The sequence below is a fragment of the Crotalus tigris genome, unplaced genomic scaffold, assembly GCF_016545835.1.
Source record: "Crotalus tigris isolate CLP2741 ecotype Arizona unplaced genomic scaffold, ASM1654583v1 scf7180000021055.717220, whole genome shotgun sequence".
Taxonomy (NCBI): Eukaryota; Metazoa; Chordata; class Lepidosauria; order Squamata; family Viperidae; genus Crotalus; species Crotalus tigris.
In genome coordinates this window covers 558,230-566,929 of record NW_024098332.1, presented here as the reverse complement: position 1 = coordinate 566,929, position 8,700 = coordinate 558,230, and the positions used below count along the sequence as shown (strand labels likewise).

The 8,700-nt window shown below is 40.0% G+C and overlaps 1 pseudogene; it reads right to left on the bottom strand.

The window, feature by feature from the left end:
- Positions 1–927: 927 nt before the first annotated feature.
- LOC120319974 lies at positions 928–1,848 on the bottom strand (annotated as a pseudogene).
- Between the last annotated feature and the right edge of the window lie 6,852 nt (positions 1,849–8,700).

Sequence of the window (8,700 nt, the reverse complement as noted above, 5' to 3'; positions counted from 1 at the left end):
TATAATAAACATCTGTACCTCAAAATTTACCTCTGCATCTTTAAGTCTGATAATTCTACAATTTATATATATAGAACCTTTGTGTTTGTGTGAGCAATCTCTCTCCCTCCCTCCCTCCCTCCCTCCCTCCCTCCCTCCCTCCCCCCATCTCTCTTTCTCTCTCTCCTAGTTTTATATTGAAATACCTGTACTCGTTAACAACTTCAAAATTGATTTGAAGTAACTTGATTTCATTTGATTTGAGATTGAGCTGCTAAGAACTTCCCACTAAAGAGAAGCTAAAGAAAATCTTTAAAGCTCATGTGTCTAGTTTCAAAATCCTGTTAAAACATCACGTGAAACTATAATATTTTGAAGATGGATAGATATTTTATTTTTAATTTATTATGTAACTAAGTATTGAATTCAAGATATTTTTGTAGACAATTTGTAGACAATCCTCAGGCAACAGCTAATCTGACCATGAAGGGTTTGTGTGTGTGTGTGTGTGTGTGTGTGTCTGTGTCTGTGTCTGTGTGTAGATGACAATAAACATAAGCGTAGTGCATTGATTTCAATAAATGTGTAAAAGCAAAGCATAGTTATATTTATTTATAAAATCTGTGTATTATAAAAGTAAGGCAAAATCATTTCAAGGACTAACACTATTGAAAATATTGCTTAGCACTTCATTTTATTATATGACTGAAATTGTTGGTTGGGGCTTTCTTTCCTTCATTTTGGAGGGTTTTTTAAAAAATATTTTAGTTTTCAAACTCCCTTGAAGCACTGGAGGAAATATGTGATATAAACTGAACCAAAAACAAATAGTAAAAAGTTTATCTGTATACTGCATGTACAGAGTATAATAAATACATATATCAATGGTATAACATGATTTTTCATCATTTCCCAATTGTCCCATTTTATTAATCACCATAGCTGTCCTTAGTGAATTTGGGGGGATATAAGCTTTCTTGCTACCCTCTTTATGGCATCTTTGACTTCATTATTTCTCAGGCTGTATATGAAAGGATTTGCAATAGGGGTTAAAACTGTGTACAACAAAGAAAAAAAAATTGTTGACATCACTAAGTATTTTACCCCTTGGTAACATATACACAATCATGATGGCTCCATAAAACAGAGAAACCACTATCAGATGAGATGAGCAAGTAGAAAAAGCCTTTTTCCTCCTAATAGCAGAAGGTATTTTCAAGATAGTAGATATAATGTATATATAGGAAGTCAAGGTGAGGAGAAAAGGTGGCAAAGTAAAAGCAAAAGCAAGGATGAAACTTATGTTCCACGAAACTAGTATCACTACAAGAAAGCTTCATAATTGGATATGTATCACAAAAATAATGATCAATTTCATTTGGACCACAGAATATAAGCTGCAACATTACACTCAAGAGTATGAAACCAGCTATAAGGCTACTTATCCATGAAGAAGCTGCTAGCTGAATACAGATTCGAGTAGTCATATGTGTTGTATAATGCAAAGGTTTGCGTATTGCTAAATATCGATTGTATGACATTGCAGATAGAAGATAACATTCAGTCGCCATGAGGTAGCTAAAGAAGAAAAATTGTACAAAGCAATTTCTGAAGGAAATTGTGTTTTTATCAGTCAATAAGCCAGCCATCATTTTGGGTACAATATTTGAGATGTAGCAAGCCTCTAGGCATGACAAATTTCCCAGGAAGAAGTACATGGGTGTATGAAGATGATGATCAACTGCAACTAAAGTCACAATGAGAATATTCCCAGCCATGGCTGTAATGTAAACTGTGAGGAAAATGAAGGAAAGATTGCCATTGTCCAAAGTTTCCAAATCCCAAAATGATAAATTCTGTGATATTCATTGTTATGTTCATTCTTCTATCACTGAAATATGAATATAGCAGTGAAAGAACAGATCTTCTCATGCATCTTCAGAATGGGGATGGGGAGTAGGGATAGAGAAAAATAAACAAATTTTGTATATTATAAAATAAAGAACAGTTCTTTTTTCATATAGGGACTGATAACTATAAGATAATTGTGATGATTTTCAGAAATGAATTTGTTTTCCATGTCATGAATATATTATCTACTCTTCTATATCATATTAAAAGTATTGCATTCAGAAAGAGGTTCTCTAGTTCTGAGTGAATAAGTAACAACTCAAAATATGAAACATTGATAGAATCCTGTTTGTACAAATAGATGAAGTTTGGTACATCTATTTGTCTTGATCTTGATACTAGCAAGATCTTATCCCAATGCCTGGAGCCTGGCAGGTTTTGGACATGAAGGAAAAGCTGAAAACACATCTCAGACAACCCTGAGTTGCGAGGTTTCTTCATCTTTAGTTTTGAAGGAGGATGCAGTTTCCCAGACAGAAATGGTGAGCAGAAATTGGGGTATTTCTGACTTATACAAAGGCATAACAATATTTTCAATGCTATTTGATTTTCTTTCAACATGGAAATAGTTTTCATTGATAAACTTATTACATGTGTGATCAGAACAAGGACATCATCATGATCTAGAATGAAGATGGCAGTATCATTGTTCACATCCTCATTTTATGGATGTTCATCTTACTGGTGATTATGAGCTCAGGAAATTATAACTTACAATGTAATATCTTTCTTAAGACATTAAACACCACAGAGGGGAAGTGTTAACCAGATGTTCATTACTTCTGTTCAGTATCACGGGAGAATGCTTTTCTAGATTTGTTACTAATTGGCTTTTCAAATAATTGGATACTTTTAACATAGTTTTAAACTTTTAAAAGAACTATTATATTCTATTTTTTTTCATTTTGTCTTTAGTTATATAGAAAGCAGGCAGGCAAATAACATTGGCAAGTATGTGATTCCAATTAGAACCTGCAAGGCTACAGTTTCGTTTTGCTTTTTTTTTTTTAATTAAACCATTTCCTTTCAAATAGAGGGATTTTGATACTGTATGTATTTTATGAGACTAATATATACTAAGTACAATGCAGACATATAAACACACAAGCACACACACACACACACACACACACAACATATATATATGTTGAGAAAAGTAGTCGAACACCAGGATAAATAAAAACAACTGTTTAATAAACTAACAACTGTTTGATAAACTTAGCTTTCGTCGGCTAACTGCCAACATCATCAGAATGGAATGCCAGAGGTTTGAAAGCCTGCTCATAAGATTGGCAGTTTTTGTGCTCTGCTCATAGAACACATCACTGGTCTGCCTGCCCCAGTTGGCCGTATTACATCTAATAGTCTTGCATCCGCCTGTATATTTGTAGGTTCAGGGATCACCGCCTGTCTTATTGCCGCTCTCTTTGCCTGCTTTGGACGTATCTGAGTACACTTTGCTATAGGATGATCCCCCAGTGCATCCTGTCTTGTGGCCATCCCTTGTTGTGAGTGTGGCATTCCGCTTCCCATCATTGACTCCTGTATGAATCGTGCTGGGGATTTCTCCCCTTTACCAGTCGTATTTCTTTGTTGTTGCATGAGACAGCAGTTCTGGTCTTGCATAAGCTGTACCCGTGCACTCGTTGTGGGTTGTTGCATTGTTGTTCCCACTTCCTTAGTGCCTGATAAGCAGGCAGTAACTCTATGTGGCGATTAATTGAATGTTCATCTGACAGCCAAGCCTCCTTCAGTAACCGGCCACCCTTGGAGACATCCTGGGCGATGGCCTCCGCTCCGGCAAAGTTGAACGTGTGATTGTTGTTGGCCATATGGACCCACACCTGCAAGCATTGCTTATGTCGTTTAATGGCCAGCTTGTGTTCATGGATTCTAGTTCCAAGCCGTTTGGTTGTCTCCCCAATGTAACTGCAGTGACAATCCTTACATTTCACTCTAAATATCACTGAAGATCTTTCTTCATTGGGGAGTGGATCTTTGGGGCACATTATTTTGACACAAAGGGTTTGATTTGGTTCATGGGAAATACTAATGTTATATGGTGCCAATATCCGTGCTGTCGCCTCTGATACCCCGTTGATGTATGGCAGAGTGTCCATGTCATAGTGGTGCCTGTGTGTTGCATTCTGCGAGGTTCATATGGTCTGCTGTACCATCTGATGAAATCAACTGGATAGCCATTTTGTCTGCAAACACGGTATAGATGATTCCTCTCCTCAATTTTTGCCCTGTCCGTGTTGCAGTGAGTGTACACATGCTTAAATAGCATTCTGATTCAGCCTATTTTGTGTGACATGGGATGATTACTCTTGTAGTGTAAAATTCTGTTTGTATGCATTGGTTTTTGTCCAAAGTGGGCAAAGAGAGCGGCAATAAGAGCGGCGGTGATTCCTGAACCTACAAATATAAGATGGATGCAAGACTAGGACATTATGCACTGTTTGTTTCATGTGTGGCTGTGAGGGAGGAGAACTACAAGAACGCCAGAAACAAACCCCTCCTCCCTCACAGCCACACATGAAACAAACAGTGCATAATGTCTCAGATAGGATCCTCACCAAAGCCGAAACCAATGTCCTTTCCAAAGGATTCAACTTTGCAGTCGCTCCCAAACACATCCCCACTGAAACCATTATATGTGGAGTTGAAATCAGCCTGACTAAAATCAACCCCGACGACGCTAACAGAATCAGACTCGAAATCACCAACATCCTCTGCACCAGCAAGCCACCCAAAAGCAACTTACCCAAAGAGGAACAGACAGCACTACGTAACCTGAAAGAAGACACCAGCATAATAATCCTACCAGCAAACAAGGGCAATGCCACGGTGGTTATGAACACATCTGACTACCAAACCAAATTAACCAACCTACTCCAAGACTCCACATACAAACCCCTAAATACAGATCCCACCACCTACCTGGAAAAAACCACCAGATCCCAAATAAAAGCCTCCCCCATTAGCGAAGAGATCCAGCAAAGAATCATTCCCAGAGAGAAATCATCCAGATGCCCCAAACTCTATTGTCTCCCCAAGATACACAAGGAAGGAACCCCACTCAGACCTATAGTCAGCTCCATAGGCTCACCTCTACAAAACCTAGCCAAATTTCTCACCAAATAACTACAGCCCTATGCAGAATCCATCACCTCACACGTAAAAAACTCATTCCAGTTTATAGAGATCATAAAGAAACAAAACTTACAGCCCAGCGACCTACTTGTGAGCTTCGATGTCATATCCCTCTTCACCCAAGTGCCTATCAAAGAAGCCTTGACAGCTATCCAAAACAAATATAAGCCCCCAAACACATCTTAGATCTGACCAACCACTGCCTATCCAACACATACTTCATCTATAATGGACAAAAATACAAACAAACAGAAGGAGCACCCATGGGATCACCCTTCTCACCTGTCTTTGCAAACCTCTACATGGAACACTTTGAAACCCAAGCTCTAGAAAAATCGGATCACAAACCCAAACTCTGGCTCAGATACGTAGACGACACCTTCATAATCTGGCCACATGGGAAAGAAAAACTGGACAACTTCCTCACACACCTCAACAGCCTACACCCCAAAATACGGTTCACCATGGAAACAGAAGCTAACAACCAACTTCCCTTCCTGGATGTCTTAGTCTACAAAAAATCCAATGGCTCCCTAGGACACACCATCTACCAGAAGAAAACACACACAAACCGCTATCTGCACGCTCTCTCACACCACCACCCAGCACAGATCAACTCTGTAGCCAAGACACTCATCTCCAGAACAAAACGCTTAGCTGACGAACAACACCTAAAACCCGAACTACATACTCTCACCAATGTACTAACATCCAATGGATTCCATAGAAATAAGATTACAAACCTAATCCAAAAAGAAACCCCCACTAAAATCCAAGACAAAGAACAAGAAAACGGCAAAGCCCTCCTCCCATACATAAAAGGCACCACAGACAGAATCAGTAAGATCCTCCATAAACACAATATCAAAACAGCATTCTGCACAAACAGAAAAATATCCACCATCCTTAGAAACCCCAAAGATAAAATTGAGTTAGAAAATCAAGGAGTATATGAAATCCCATTCACTGCTTGTCCCAACACATACATCGGACAAACCAACAGAAGAATAAGTGCACGCATTGAAGAATATAAGAACTCAGTCAAAAAAGAGGAACAACATCTTCCCTGGTCCAACACCTTAAAGCCACAGGACATGAAATTGACTTTAAAAATACCAGAACCATTGCCAAAAGTGAATATTTTAATAACAGAATAATCAGAGAAGCCATCGAGATAGAAAAACGCCCACACAGCATGAACAAGCGAGATAATACCTCCCACCTACCTGCCATTTGGAAACCCGCCCTTATTGACAAACGATTCCCTAACACAAAAAATGATACCAGACCCACACTCACAAAAACCACACAGGATGTCACCACCACACATCCACGCAAAAAGCAAACCCAAAGCCACACCGATGATGAGGTACGACCACAAACCAGAAGCCAGACCACAGCTGCATCATTAGCCACTTTAAACCCCTCCAATCCATACATGAAGCAAACTGACATCCTCCATGAAGATGAGGCACGACCACGAACGCGAAGCCAAAAAATAGCAAGGCAGCCCAAAATCTTAAACCCCCCTGCAACTCAGACTAACCTGAGCACAACCAAACAGAACACTCCCCCAGCCAATCAGAGCACAGCCAACCCCCCAGCCAATCAGAGCACAGACACGCCCCTAACCAATCAGAACACACCTCCACCCAATCAGAACACAGCCAAGCTCCCACTCAATCAGTTACATAAGTGGACTGAGATATACAAAGTATCTGATAAGAAATAGTTTAAGATTTTGAGCTTCCGGTATGTGGCGACGATGATGGCGGCTACTTAGTAGCCGTCCAGCTGGGAAGGTGTCAGATCCGCGGAGCTCAGCGCGCACCAGCTGGTCCGCGGTTCGGAATCCCCTTCCCAGGCAAAGGGAAGGGGTAGAGAATGCAGGAGTAGAGGTAGAACCCCTGAACCCCCTCTGGATTTTTTCCTTGAGGGGGTGGAAGGAGCGTTCCCTCGGAGCTCCTGCTGATCTCTGCCTCCCAGCTGTTTTTGCTTCTTTGGAAGCAAAAGGAACCGCCGCTTCTATCTCCGCAGTTAAAGAGTCTCGGTGAGTAACTTTTGAAGCGGACAGAGAGGTCTAAAGGATTTCTTTTTATAGTTTAGTGTTTTATTTTCCTTTTCTAGTTAGTTTGGGTTGTTTCTCCTTTGTTCTTTTTTGCTGGCACGGAGAGAGAAAATAAGATGGCGCTTTGAAAGTGTTCGGCTTTTTTTTTTCTTTTTTTTCTTTGTCTCTTTGTTCTTATTTTTCTTGGAAGGTAATGGACTTAAACGACTGTTTTTGATTTCCTTGTTTTCAGCTTTGGATCTTTCTCTTGATTTTTTCTCTTTTTTCCTTTTGGGAATTCTAAGGATTACAGTATTTTTGTTCCTTTTAATTTTTATCTCCCCCTTCCCTTTTTTGGGGGAGAAGGGAAGAGAGAACTGTGTTTTAAAAAATGGCTTCAAAGAGACAACCGCCTTCTATACTACCTAAGGTGATTTCCTCTCCCACAACTTTAACTGCACAACAACAACAACAACCTAAACATGTACCACCGACCCAGCCACCACCCTCCCCTCCTTTGCCAGGCCTGTCTGCACAAGAGATTAAAGACATAATGGGAGATGCTGTATCTCAAATTAGAGATGAAATGAAGCAACTTGTTGTACAGATTAAATCTGAAATTAAAGTGGAATTAAATGAAATGAAGGATTCATTAGAGGATAATAATACTATTATGCGGCAAGATATAGTTACAGCCTTATCAGGTTTGGCTTCTGTGGTGGTGAAGCTGGACTCGAGAGTGGAGGAAGTCGCAGACAAAGTTGACTTTTATGAGGGTAAATTTCAAGATATGGAAAGGAAGATGGAGATTTCACAAGAAGATATCCTTATGTCTCAGTATAGGGAGATGGAGCACGCCCTGAGGATCAGGGGTCTGAAGGAGGACATGAATCAAGATTTGATGGAGATGGTGCTTAGTGATTTAGCTGTTGCTTTGAATATGGATAAAGGAGAATTACGCAGAGAAGTGGAAAAAATTTATAGAGTTAATTCCTGGATTGCGAAGCAGAAGAACTTGCCTAGAGATGTTGTGATTTATTTTACAAAGAAGTCTCTGCGTAATGAAATTATACAAGCTTTTTATAATAAGAGATTCCAGATTGCTGCCCAAGATGTTATCATTCTAAAGGAAATCCCATCAAAAATCCTAAGAAACAGGAAAGATTTTGCTTTCTTAGCTAATGAGCTTAAAGCTAGATTGATGCCATTCAGATGGGAGATCCCGATGGGCATTGCTCTGAGCCATGCGGGGATGCATCACAGGCTGAACACGGTTGCCAAAGCTAAAGAGTTTTATAATACGGTCCTGGGTGCAGGCTCAGCTTCATCTGTTCAGAAGCTCTTGAGTGGTAAAGAGCTGGAACAGCAATCTGAAACATTAGGTCTGATCTCTGCTGGGAAGATGCAAGCTGAATGGAAAACGTCAAACAGAGGTTAAAGAGCAGAGGATGACCCGTGCAGCACATAGACGTAAGGAAAAGGAGCAACAAAAGAAAGAAATTAAAGAATCTTCTTCGGAAAGTGCTTCATTGCCGGTGGGAGGAGCAAGACCCAAGAGTTCTGCAACACATACAGCAATGGCAGACCTCCAGGTAGTCTTCTCCAGG